We start from the raw sequence: 14,083 nt of genomic DNA, 5'->3' as shown, positions 1-14,083 counted from the left end.
AGTAGTAATTGAAGCCATGAAGCACTGATGCAGTTTCCTAGAGAAAAAAAATATAGACAGGGCTGAGGCTTACACCCTATTAAGAAAAGCGTGTGTATAGATGGAACTCTAAAGGAGATGAATAAACGAGCCAGAGAAGTTGAAAAGAAATGAGTTGCGTTGTCTTGGAAGCAAGTGAAAGAGACCATTTTAAGAACAGAGAATGGTTTACAGTGTCACATGATGTTGAAAAATCAAGCAAAGTGAGGATTGGAAAATCCTTTCTAGATTTGAAGCCATGGAGGTCATCTGAGACCTCAGTAAAAGCTGTTGGGTGGACTGTGGTCACAGACTGGAGTGAGTCGAGGAGTGAGTAGAAGATGAGGAAATGGAGATGATGAGATTTGCTATTACCACATGGACAACCCATCTGCCCCTGGCTCAGTTCCTTGACATCTCTACCTCCATATTATAACCTAAACATCCCACTCTCCACCCACAACCTCTCCTCCAACCTACTGTCCCCGCCACTTTCTCTCAATCCTTTACCTGATTTCTTTTTCCCATCCCTTTTCCAGCATGGATTTTATGATTCATTATTTTTTAATTTTATTTTTCAATTACAGTTTACATTCATAGAGTTCATTATTTTTGAAACACTCTTGCTTTGCCCCAAAGTCCTTTGCCCTCTGTCTTTTCTAAATACCTGGGGAGGTATTGTGTTACTCAGGATGCTGTCTACTGTCTGCTTTCTACTGCCTGCCCCTAGGAGCTGAAAGAGAGAACCGAGGTCAGCATCATTATGAAGTCATAAATATTTTCAAATGGTTCAACTCTTCACACTGCACAGTAAACCAGATAATTTTTCTCAGGTTAACTTACATTCTAACACTCAGTAATGACTACTCCAGATCTTTTCTACTCAGACATTCAACCCTGCCCCTTCTCCCAGCCAGCCTCACACATCACCCTCAAACAAAATGATTTTACATCATAATGAGTTAAAACAAGAAAAAGAAAGGCAGAGATGGGAATTCCCTCATCTTCTACCAGTAAACAAAAATGCCTGCCTCAATATGCTTCCATCTTCGACTGCAACCAGAACCAAGGGTCAGCTGCCTGCTGCCATAAAAGCCAAACTCGTGAGGCAGGTGCTGGTGAAAAGGAAGGTGGTTTATTCAAGTGCCAGTCACCTGAAAAGATGGGGAACTCTTGTCCACATCTCTACATCTCAGTGCAGGAGAGGTTTTTATAAGGCAGAACAAAGAGATCAAGAAGAGGGGGTTGAAAAATTCTCTACATGCAGATCAGCATAGTCCATTCTGATAATGATCCCAAAACTGGGCAAGTGATGGTCTGGCGGGCATCATTCTGATCTTCGTCGTCCTGGTTCTACATCATCCTTGTTCTACAGTTGATGGTCAACAAATCTCCCAGAACTGGAATGACTGAAGGTCGGCATCTGCATCTTCTGAAGTTAATTTCTAGGATTCTTATGCAAACATGCTGTTTATTTACAAGCTGCATACTAGTCAGAGTCAGCATTTACAGAGACAATGTAAAGAGAATGGTGGGGTGGGTTACAGTTCCCCACGGTTACACTATCTCTTGTGAAAATGGAGGAGCCGTCCTTCCTCCTGTCATGGGTCAGTCCTTCTTGGGTCTGAAAAACTTTCTCCCCCTGGGTGGATTCTCACCCATCAGTCACCCCTTCTTCTGTTCAACTGGGTTTTCTATTGACATTTAAACACACTTGAAGTTTCTCGAATCTAAAACAAAAAGACCCCTTTGAAACCTTTGATTCCCCACAAATACACTCCCTTCAGTCATCATGTTCTCTCCTCTACTTCATGGTCAAAAATGTTGAAAAGTTGAAATAATAACCAGGAAAAATAAATGGGAATAAGCATAGAAGCTACTGTTTGCCAGACAGTGCATTCTTTGTTTCTTCTATAGCCTTAAAATGTCTCAAGTTTCACGTCACTTGTCCTATAGACACTGTCTTTCTTCAGCTGTAACCATGTAGCCATTATCTCAGTGAATGACTCAACCTTCTTTTTAAAAAGTCAGAGGTTCTCAGCCAGCACATTGAAATCACCTGGAGATCTTTAACGTCCTAATGCTTGCCCACGCACCCGTCAATTGTAATTGTCTGACACATGGCTTGGCATCAGCTCCCCAGAGGATTCTAATGTGCAGCCAAGACTGAAACCAATGTAAAGCTCTTGTGTGTGCACTTAAAGTAGCTAATGAACAATATTTTTAATACATTTCTTTACACATGTTAATCTCAAATTCTCTTATATTGCTCTCCAAAAACAAACAGACAAACAAAAATAAACCTAGGGGAAATAGATCATACATTGTTGGTGGGGGTATCAAATGGTAAAACAGTTTGGCAGTTTCTTAAAATGTTAAACATAAATTTACCATATGAGTCTGAAATTCCACTCCTAGGTATATATCCAAAAGATATGAAAAAATGTCTACATAAAGGCTTGTATGCAAATGTGCAAATGTTCATCGAAGCATTAATCATCATGGCCAAAAAATTATTCAAATGTCCATGAACTGATGAATAAATTAACAAAATGTGGTCTATTCATACAACTAAATGGTAAACCCATGCAATTAAATGGAATACTATTTGGTAATTTTTTTAAAGTATTAACACATGCTACAACATAGATGACCTTCAGTAACATTAAGCTAAATTAAAGGAGCCATACACGAATACCCTATTTCATGATTCCATCTACTTGAAATATCCTGAAAACCAAACCTATAAAGACGGAAAATATCTTATTGGTTGTCTGAGACTGGGAATGGGAACAAGGATTACCTGTAAATTAGCAGTTGGGTTGTTACCAGAGTGATAGAAATGTTCCAAAACTGGATTGTGTTGATAATTGCACATCTTGGTAAATTTACTAAAAATCATTGAATTGTATACCGAAAAAAGTGATGTGATGTGTAAGTTATACCTCAATAAAGCTGTTAGGATCAACCATCCCTGGGCTTCTATGTGTCTGAGAAGTGCTCAAGGTTGTGTATAGATGAGGCTTATGAGTGCGGCAACATGCAGGCCACTCCATGTCCCGTCCTCTTGTTTCCTCAAGGACACATCACAAGACCAGTGGTTCTCAAAGTATGGGCCCCAAACAGCAGCATCAACCCAATGTGTTAGAAATGCACATTTCGGTTCATCCCACATCTCCTGAATCAGAAGCTCTGGGAATGGACCAGCATCTGTGTTTTACCAAGTGCTCCAGGCGATTCCAATGACGCTAATGGGTGAGACACACTGCACACAGTCTACATGCCAGGCTCTCTCCTCTCCCACCTGCGGGAATAGGCGTGATTTATCTGTTGAGATTAAAAGAATAAATGAGGCTCTTTTCATAAGAGCAAAGAAGCTGAAATAACCCAAATGTCCATCAATAGGTAATGGATGAACAAACTTTGGTATATCACACCAGTATTCATACCAATGAAATACTAATCTGCATTTTTTTTTAAAAAGGAATAAACTACTGATAAAGGTAAATCATTCTGCTGAGTGAAAGAAGCCAAACACAAAAAAATTATTTTTATGGGACAGGCAAAACTAATTCATGACAGAAAGCACCAGCAGTTGCCCAGGGCCGAGGGAACTTTGGGGGATGATGGAAATGGTCTATATTTTTATTATGGTGCTGTTTATAGGGTTGTGTTCATTGGTCAGAACTCAAAACTACATTCTTAAAATGAGAATGTTTTATTGTACATAGTTCTATCTCAATAAATTTGGTTTTAAAAGGAAAAAAAAGAAAAAAGGAACTGGGTCTAAGTGACCCTCTCTCCGTTCCTTCTCTCTGGTCTTCCGACCCAAAGAGGGGGCCCGGGCAGGGGACGTGGGGCAGGAGGCCCTTGTCCCTTCTCCTGTTTGCATGTGGTAAATGCAAGTAGCCAGGACCCAGGCCTGCCTCCTGGAGAAAGATCTGCCAAAAGCCAGCTCTCCCCTGCCTCCCCCAGTGCTGGGTTCCATGGAGAGGCTCTCCTGGGCATCTGAGTATGCCTATCAGCTCTAATACACACCCACAGCTCCCTGGGGAGGGCCTCCAGGTCTGGGAGACAGCCCCTTCCTAATTTATGTCTCGGTGTGACAAGGCCATCTTGGGGATTTTCTGAAACCCTAGCTCGTTGCTGTCTCCAGCTTGGAGCTTCATGCCATTCCTTCTCTGTTCTTTATTTTTCTTTCTCAGGTTTTTCCCTGTCTTCCTTACTCCTTGCTAGTGCCTCTCTCAGTTTTGCTCTCCTGGGCCTAAACAGCCTCATATTTCCTAGCTTTCAATTCTCCATCCAAAGGAGGTCTAATTGTCATTTCAGAAGTAACCTATTCAAATATAAATATGCAGTTTTATACTCTGTAACTCTTCCCTTCCCCAATGCACCCAACTCAGTAAATGATACCACATTGGCTCAGGGTACTGGTGACCCTAGGAGTCACTGTTTTTCCTCTTTTCTGAAACCCTAGCTCGTTGCTGTCTCCAGCTTGGCGCTTCATGCCATCCCTTCTCTGTTCTTTATTTTTCTTTCTTAGGTTTTTCCCTGTCTTCCTTACTCCTTGCTGGTGTCTCTCTCAGTTTTGCTCTCCTAGGCCTAAACAGCCTCGTATTTCCTAGCTTTCAATTCTCCATCCAAAGGAGGTCTAATTGTCATTTCAGGAGTAACCTATTCAAATAGAAATAGTCAGTTTTATACTCTGTAACTCTTCCCTTCCCCGATGCACCCAACTCAGTAAATGATACCCCATTGGCTCAGGGTACCAGTGACCCTAGGAATCACTGTTTTTCCTTCCTCACCCCAACAAAGCCAACAGCCACTTCTCTATGTTTTTTCCAAAATGTATTGGATACATCCAGATAAAGATCTCCAGTCTCCCAACTATCTCCTCTGGCCCACCTGCAAGCCAACACCACACAACAGAGCAGGGTTGGCAAACTTTTTCTTTAAAGGACCAGATAGCAAATAATTGAGGCTTTGCAGGCCATATGGACTCTGTAGCAAGTACTCAGCTCAGCTGCTATAGAGCGTAAGCAGCCTTAGACTGAAGACTTATGGCATGTAAGATACTTAGACAAATGGGTGTGGCTGTTCCAATAAAACTTTATTTATAGTAATAGCTGTGTTTTGGGCTGGTCTCAGCCTATCGATAGTGATGCTATTGGCTAGAAATGCCTGGGGCAAGAGTTCCATCCATTTCAGGAACTCTTGCCTGAAACTTACGGAGTGTCCCTTTAAGACAATCGTTAGGACGCTCAATGAGGCCAGCCAGCTGGGAACGTTTACCTGGGTGGAAGTTCCAAAGATAGAAGTTGGAGAGTCTGCTGTTGAGTCTCCTCAGAGGTGAAGTGTTGCCCTGGTCAGAGTCAATGTCTGTCTACCCAAAGGGAACAAGAATCAATGTAGTAAGGAAAGAGATGACCTGTTTTGAAGAGGAATTCCAGGAGGTGTCCCGTGTAAGTATCCATGATCCTGAGGCTCTATCTGGAAGCCCAGCAAAGGGGACAGCTGGCCGATGAAATGGATGAAATCCCTCCGCGGGAGAGAGTGTGGTGGGCCTTCTCGGGAATGTGTCCCCTTCTGGATAGTCTCTGTTGTTTGGTTTGGGAGCAGGGAGTGCACTTGTCTACCAGAACCTTGGCTGCCAAAGAGGGATTCCCCTGGCGTGAGCCCAAGCTGTTCAGGGGTGAATTCCCTGATGGCGAGAGGTTACATGGCCCATTTTTCAAGTTGGTGAAAAGGGTCTGTACTCTGAGGCGTCTGTACTTGGCTGCGTGTGGAGGGCTAAGTGAGGGAGTCTGCGATAGTGTTGAAAACAGCGTCTGGTGTGGAGCAGTTCGTGTGGACAGAAACATAAGTAGCAACGATAGGAACTGGGGACCCTGCTCATGTCTTCCCTGACTGGCTGCCCCAGGTGGGTTTGCCTTGTATGAGGAAATTGTCCTCAGCCGTTGGCGAGAGCAAACCTCAAGGCCTAGCAATGGCCCAGGAGCTTGAAAATGTAACTGCCTGAGAAAGACCCTTTTTAGGTCCCTGAGGGCTAGGTGAACAGCTCTGCCACTAGCAAGGAGTCTGAGGCGGTGGGATGCCCGGCCACCAGCGCTGCACCGCATACAGTGGTGGTGTGGCCATCAGTGAGGAACTGACTCCCTGTTCTATCTCAGGCTGCTGCCCTGCCCCCACCCTCCACCCTCGCCCTTGCCCCGGGGCTTCCCAAGTGGCCAGAGGGGAGGGAGCAGGGAGCACTGCTGCATCCTCGCAGGCTCTCTGCGAGGGGCTGAGCTTGGGGGAAGCCACGTTCTCCTGTAATTTGAAAGGCCTTTGACATCAGAGTTAGCCCTCTCCTGAAGGTACCATTTCTACTTCTCCATTTCTATTTCTCTATCCCAGCGCCTATAGGAACTTGGGTACAGAGTGGTACTGGGTGGGGGCTGATTATGGCCTCTGTTTCTAAAAGAACCTAATAGGATGCCAAAGCTGGTGTTTAAGGAGAGAGTTTCAGGCTGCTGCTGGGGCTGGGGGCGGAAGCTTAGTCCAAACCCACATAGGAAGTCAGATAGACTCATGTTTGGTGCAGAACTCCAGGAGGCACCGTCAGGTGTGGCCACGGACTCAACTCGGACTGTGGAGCCAGCGGGACAAAGGTAAGGCTCGTTGGACTGCCTGTTGGGCAGTTTCTAAAGCCCACTCTCGGGCTCTATCCCAGTGGGAGCTGGCAGACCTGCGTGTGGTTGCATAAATAGGGCGCAGAATCAGTGAGAGATGAGGAATGTGTTGCCTGAAGGACAGGAGAAGACCCAGCATGTCCCGTGCCTGTCTGAGAGTAGCGGGTGGTGGGATGCGATTGACGGTTGACTGTTGGGGGAATTTCTCGGCCCTGAGATGATGCCCAGAAACTTGATGGTGGAGGCGGCGCCTTGAATCTTGTGGAGGCCAATTGCCCAGCCGTGTTGGTGTGGGTGGTCTGTGAGGGTGAACGCATCTGCCTGTACGGCCTCCTCAGAGGGTCGTCAATATAATGCAAGATGGCACTTTCCAATTGTAAGGCATTGAAATACTGGCGGCAGAGTTTATGTGCAATTGCAGGACTGTTTCAGTACCTCATTTGGAGCCTTTGCCCAGCCGTGTTGGTGTGGGTGGTCTGTGAGGGTGAGCGCATCTGCCTGTACGGCCTCCTCAGAGGGACCCCTGCACATAGGTCGTCAATATAATGCAAGATGGCACTTTCCAATTGGCGGCAGAGTTTATGTGCAATTGCGGGACTGTTTCAGTACCTCCTTGGGAGCCTCGTAAATGAATATATACTGAGCCCCTTCCAGAGTGAAAGCAAGTTGGGCCTGGGATTCCTCCATGATAAGCACAGACTAGATTAGAACATACTAGCTAATTCAAAAATTGGATGGATGCTCCTCAGCCATTGTATGTCCTCAACCAGTTGTGTATATAATTTAGGAATTAGAACCTTCATCAAGGGAATCTGAGCACTGAGGTTTCAGTAAGCAGTGACGGGTCTCCATCCACGGGTGGCTGGTTCAAGGACCAGCCAAACGGGGTATTGAAAGGGGAGGTTGTGGGCTCAATGACCCCATCTCAGGTTTGCTGTTAATGATGGGGCATAAGCCTTCAGCGCCCTGCTTAAATGGGTACTGGGAGTGTTTACCGTCCTGACCTCAGGAGGGAGACTCACCGCGGGTGTCCATTTGGTGAGTCTCACCAGGAAGACTAAGAAAATTGGGCTTGTTCCAAATGCCCCGGGGATACTTCAGTGTCTCCATGTCTATAATAAGGAAGGAGTCAGATGAAGCTCTTTGAATGGTCCCAATAGTTACATCTTAGGCTTAGACTCTAAGCGAAAGGGAATGTCCATTGTGAAGTGGCCTAAAGCTCAGTTCCCAGGGGAAGGGGTATTGATTCAATTATTTGATGAAACCTAACACACCGGAGGATATGTTCCCATTGATTTGTAGAGAGGGTGGAAGGGAGGAGGAGAGACAAAGGGAGAAGCATTGGTGTGAGGGAGACACATCGATTGGTTGCCTCCCGCACACACCTGGACCAAGGCTAGGGAGTTCCTGAATTTGCCTATGTGCCTCTCTCCCGAACTGTTACCTCTTCACTCGGGCTTTCCTCACTTCCTCATCTAGCTCAGGGCTCAGCAATGTCCAAGACACGGGCCCAGTCTGTCCCACCAACTGCTTTTGGACTGAGAACATACTGACCTTTAAACTGTACAGCAGGCTTTGATTTCATTTTTACATATTAATCTTTCACTGTAAGATATACCTCTATCTCTAGGCCCACTCTCCCCCCATTTGAACATCAGAGTTTTATTTTGTGTAGTTAAGGTGTAAGGATAAATAATTTCACGGAGGAAAGAGCTCATGTTTTGGAGTCAGACACAGTTGAGTTCACATGCGAGAGTTCTACGGCTGTGTGATATTTGGAAAGAAAAGGGGGTGCCAGCTAAGACTGGCTTTTAAGGTTAAAACATATAAAAATATTTTTTTATAAAACAATATTTTGTGACACATGACAATGATATAAAATGTACATTTCAGTGTTTATGAATAATGTTTAGTTGAAATATCCACATTGATCATTTGCATATCATCTACAGTTGCCAGGACTACACTACAATGACAGCTGAGAACCTGGGAAAGAGAACAGGCCACCTGCAAAGCCAAGAACAGTCACCATCTGGCCCTTCTTGATGGGTCTGTTAACCCATCGCTGTGATCTGAATTTCTGGGTTATCTTCAAGTTCATAGGTTGAAATCCTAGCTCCAAAGATGATGGCATTAGGAGGTGGGGCCTTTGGGAGGTGCTCAGGTCAAGAGGGTGGGACCTTCATGAATGGGATTAGTGCCCTCATAAAAGAGCCCCCACAGAGATCCCTCCAGTCTGAAGCGGGAGGGTGCGTTTTCACCAGAACCCAGCCATGCTGGCACTCTGCTCTTGGACTCCCAGCTTGCAGAATTGTGAGAAATAAGGTGCTGTTGTTTATAAGCCACCCAGTCTGTGGTACTTTGTTATGACAATCTGAATGGACTAAGACTCCCTTAATCTGCTTAATGCCACTAATGTCCCAGCATCTGCTCCAGGACACTTCCTAACGCTCCATCCAGGCTGGGTCCCTCAGGGGACACATGAAACACCCTGTAGGTGTGTCCACTGTAGCATCTGCCATCTGTGTGGTGAGTGTTGACTCTTCTTATGCCTTCATACCTCGTCTGGAAATCCCTTGAGGGCATGGATTATGTCTAGTTCATCCTTGCTGGGTTCCCAGTGCCTAATACAGTGCCTGGCACACAACGCGCTCTCCGTTTTTATTTAATGAATGCTTCTCTTATCCTGTACTGGATAACAAGGGCATTTGAGTATCACAGCATTCTGAATAAGTATTTAGTAATTGACTATCAATCTATTTTTATTTTGGGGGGTTAAAACAACAACACGAGGCAACCTATTTTTAAAATAAAATGACATAAATCACTATTCTTTTAGTTCCCTTGAAAGGAAATGATCAAGGACACAGTGGAGGTAGAGGCAGGGAAACCAGCTTGCCGCGGCCCACATGGTGACTGAGCTCTGCGAAGGTGGAATTCGGGGATGAGAGCACAGGCCTAACGTCTTTGGGGGGGCTGGCAGGCTTTCACTAACCTCCCAATCGGCAGGGCTAAGCGGCCGGCACAACCTCTGGGAGTCCCTTTCTCAAAGTTTTCCACTTACCTACTTATCCTGGACTAGGGGCTGCTCCACTGCCTTCAGAGGAGGCACGGCCCTGCCAACTTGATCTTGGACTTGTAGCCTCCCGGACTGTACAACAGTGCATTTCTGTTGTTTCAGCTGTTCAATCTGTAGTGCTTTGGTATGGCGGCCCTAGCAAACTAACAGATCATGGCATCACACTTTTCATCCTTCTCCAATATTGGGACTGGGGGTTTATTGTCACGCAGAGTCACTGCCTTTTGGGTTGTTCATCTTGCTGCTTTTCCAAATTGAATCACCCCTCCCCCCATTAGTTTCCTATTGCCGTTGTAACAAATTACCTCAAGCTTATTATCTCACTGTTATGGGGGTCAAAGTTCAAAATCAGTCTCATTAGCTAAAGTCAAGGTGTCAGCAGTTCTGGTTTCTTCTTGGGAGGCTCTGAGGGGAGAATCCATTTCCTTGCCTTTGTCGGCTTGGAGAGGGATGCCTGCATTCCATTGTCCCTTCCTTGCTCCACTCCCATCTCTTACTCCTGTTGTCCTATCTTCTCTCCTCACGCTGATTCTCCTGCCTCCCTCTTATAAGGACCCTGTGATTATATTGGGCACCTTCAGATAACCCAGGGAAATTTCCCCATCTCAATAGCCTCAGTTTGGTCACATTTTTACCATTTTACATATTCATAGGTTACAGAGATTAGGACATGGACATCTCTGAGTACCACACCTCCTGCCACCCTTATCCTTTCCCAATTCCATTCATCTTTCAAGCTCCTCTCCTGGGACTCCTTCACCTCAGCCCACAACGACATCTGTCTTTGTAATGACATACTACCCCAGCGCCTGGTCCTAGATCCCTAGTTGTTGGACACGAGGGCACCTATTTCTCTAATCGATCTGAAGGTGCTTTGAGTACCGGGACTATTGTTATACTCCGCTGGCTCCCCTGAAACACTGCCCGTGCACCCACAGATGGAATGATCCATTATTACTTGGAGTAACTATGACTATATTGCGCAAAGCAGCAGGTCCAGACCTCCAAACTTGCCCTCCACCTCCTCTCTTTGGTTACTTGTGTCAGAGGTGGGACTGAGGTGGGCTGAGTAGAGAGCCGAGATCCCGACGCCAGTGTCTGCCCATGAGCCTGCTACCCGGAGTAGAGCTGGTAAGCAGTGAGGTGTGACTTTCATATTCTCACAGTGTCCTTCCCATCTCTATGGAAAATAACCCTCAGCACACACCCCCGACAACCTCAGACGAGTCCCAACAATGTCTTAGGGACTTTATGAGGCACTTACAAGTGTGGGTTCTGCCCTCCAGAGCATCTGGCAGCCTCTCAACCAGCAGCGCAGGATGAGTCTTGAAAACTGGCGCCCCGAAGCTGCGCTCTGCAGGCTAAAATCTGCAGAGTAAGATGTGGGCCTCTGTTCTTCCATGAACGTGCGTCCTGGGCAGAGAGCTGTGTGTTTTCCGTTACAGCTTTTGGACTGAGAACGGACTGACCTTTAAACTGTACAGCAGGCTTTGATTTCATTTTTACATATTAATCTTTCACTGTAAGATATACCTCTATCTCTAGGCCCACTCTCCCCCCATTTGAACATCAGAGTTTTATTTTGTGTAGTTAAGGTGTAAGGATAAATAATTTCACGGAGGAAAGAGCTCATGTTTTGGAGTCAGACACAGTTGAGTTCACATGCGAGAGTTCTACGGCTGTGTGATATTTGGAAAGAAAAGGGGGGGTGCACCTCACAGGAATGACGAGACTGTGAAATGGGAATGGTGTCCGTACGATACTTTGGAGAGTACCTGGCATTCAATAGGCATTAAAGACAGCTTAGTTATTTTCTTCTCTGTCCTCATTGTAACACCACAAATTCTTGCTAACTACAGAGAATTAGATGCTGAAAACACATATGAAGTAGAAAAACACCACAAAGATTGGGGGACAGAATGTGAATGAATGTAAAGTAATTTGCAAAGGATATGCCTTAGTCAGCTCAGGCTGCCACAACAAAAGGCCATAGAATGGGCAGCTTAACCAGCGGAGACACATTCTCCCCCAGGAGGCCAGAAGGCCCAGATCCAGGCCCCAGACTACTGGTTCCTGGTGAGATCCTGCTTCCTGGTTGGTAGATGGCCACCTTCTCTCTGTCCTTGCATGTGGGTGGGGAGCGCAGGTGAGCCAGCAAGCTCTCTGGCATCTCTCTCTCTCTCTTTCTCTCTCTCTCTCTCTCTCTCTCTCTCCCTCTCCCCCCCCCCTCCCTCCCTCTCGTTAATCCTTACAGGAGGATGTTTTAAGAGAAAGGGGAAGGGAGGGAGGGAGGGAGAGAGAGAGAGACTCCATCTTTACTTCCACCTCTGAAGAGACTCCGTTTGACCCTGAGACCAGATCCCTTTTACAGGAGCTCCCCTTAATGACAGGACAGAGCTGCCACATTTTATTGGGATACAAACCATCCGAAGGGCATGGAGGGTGCTGACACAACTGCGGGACAGGGAGGGAGTCCCTCCCAGATGCCCAAAATGCTTCAGTCTCATCCCCTCCGAAGTTTCCCTCAATGGAAAGGGCTCCCCACTCCCTCCCCATAAGACCCCCACCTAATTTTGCCCAGTTGGCACGCACAGGCAAACCTCTCCTGGGAGTTACAACCACTCAGGGTACTTGGCCACTTCATCTCTGGGCCGCCAGACTCTAAACTCCAGGCCCTGAAACCAGCATTGTCCCAGCTACCAGCATCCTTCTGTCATCCAGCCTCTGACCACACAGCTGCCCTGTAACCCTCAGGCCCAGCCAGTCCCCGCTACTCCCTCTGCTCCCTTCCCACGCCTCCAGGACTGGCAGCCACCAAAGTCTCCACCTTAGGGCGCTGGCAGCTCCCAGGTCTTGTCCCACCTCCAGGGACCATCACCCTGTGGCATGCTGGTGGTCCACTGGGAAAATAAACATGCAAGGTTCTTTGTGGCCCTATTGGACCCAGGGCTCAGGCACCGTCATTCCAGGCCATCCCTCTAGATTTCCAAACAGGAAGCCCTTCTACCTACAGGTCCCTTGCGGACCTTCCCAGGGTCTGGACCTGCACAGAGAATTCTCTGCCCAGAAAAAGCCCGCCTAGAGTCCTTTAAAAACCTCTGACTCCCCATCTTTGGGTGCTGGCGCCGTTTGGGGGTTCAGCCCATCTGGTATCCAGATGACCTAATAAATTTATAAGCCCTTACCACTTTGGCCTCGTGCGTTCCTCCTTTGGTGATCCTACCAGGGTGAGGATTAACAACAAAAAAGAGCTATACTGAGGGACTGCTTCAAATTAACTGGCAGACTAACTTTTTGATTTAATGAACAAATTATTGTTCTTAAAAAATACCTCCTCTCTGACAACACTCTAACCGTAAACTTAATCCTAGGAGGTAAATAATTAAGCCATTCTGAGATGAAGGCATATATCCTAAGAATTTGCCATCAATTAACAGGAAAATAGCCATAGTCACCTATACATGGTTATTTGAAGGCAAATTTCTGAAATTTGAACAGTGTTGTCACTTTAATTATAATTTTTATTATAAAATTGGAGATACAGATATCAGGAAGAAACCCCTCAAGATATAATAAAACCACTCAAAAAATACAGCAAGCCTTTTAAATGTATATATTTAAATAATGTCTTTTATGAAATTCCAATGTTTGAGATAACTTTAAATACATGCAAGTATTTAGTGTGTAGGGTTTTATATTTTGCATAATAATTTAAAAGGCTTCAGGGGAAATAGTATTAGATTAATAAAGCAGATCACAAACCGGTCAAATAACAAACTGGAAAGTCCCTCCATTAAGTCCCTCCATTTTGCTTAAGCTCCCCATTGGAATTTCTACCTAAAAACCAAATGCTACTCTTTGGTCTCCTGCCACCTGGTGCTGTATGGAAGCTGTTGGTTTGTAAAAAGAAATGAAACAAGTGAGTTAAGCTGATACTGACTGCAGGCGTCCTCCTCTCTGCTCAGCCCTGAAAAGGAGAAAGAGATGATGCCAGTCCTCTAGGAGTTTGCTGTCCAGTGCACCTGCAGGGAACAAAATTAAAACCAACAGTGGCATCAATTTAAGATATAGCGATAAATAAAAACATGCAATTATATAACAAGTAAGAACCTTTGAAAAAACACTTCAGAAAGAGCTGAAAAGTCTATAAAATTAGTGTTTGGGGAACATTTGTTGAATCTATTCCCTAATCTGATACATACCTAGGTTGTGGGTTCAATTCCCAGCCAGGGCATGTAGGGGAAGCAACAGATCAGTACCTCCCTCCCTCTCCCCCCCTCTCTCTCTCTCTCTCTCTCTCTCTCTCATCAATAAA

This window comes from Myotis brandtii, unplaced genomic scaffold, assembly GCF_000412655.1.
Source record: "Myotis brandtii unplaced genomic scaffold, ASM41265v1 scaffold1186, whole genome shotgun sequence".
NCBI lineage: Eukaryota > Metazoa > Chordata > Mammalia > Chiroptera > Vespertilionidae > Myotis > Myotis brandtii.
Note: the sequence above shows the minus strand (reverse complement) of the source record.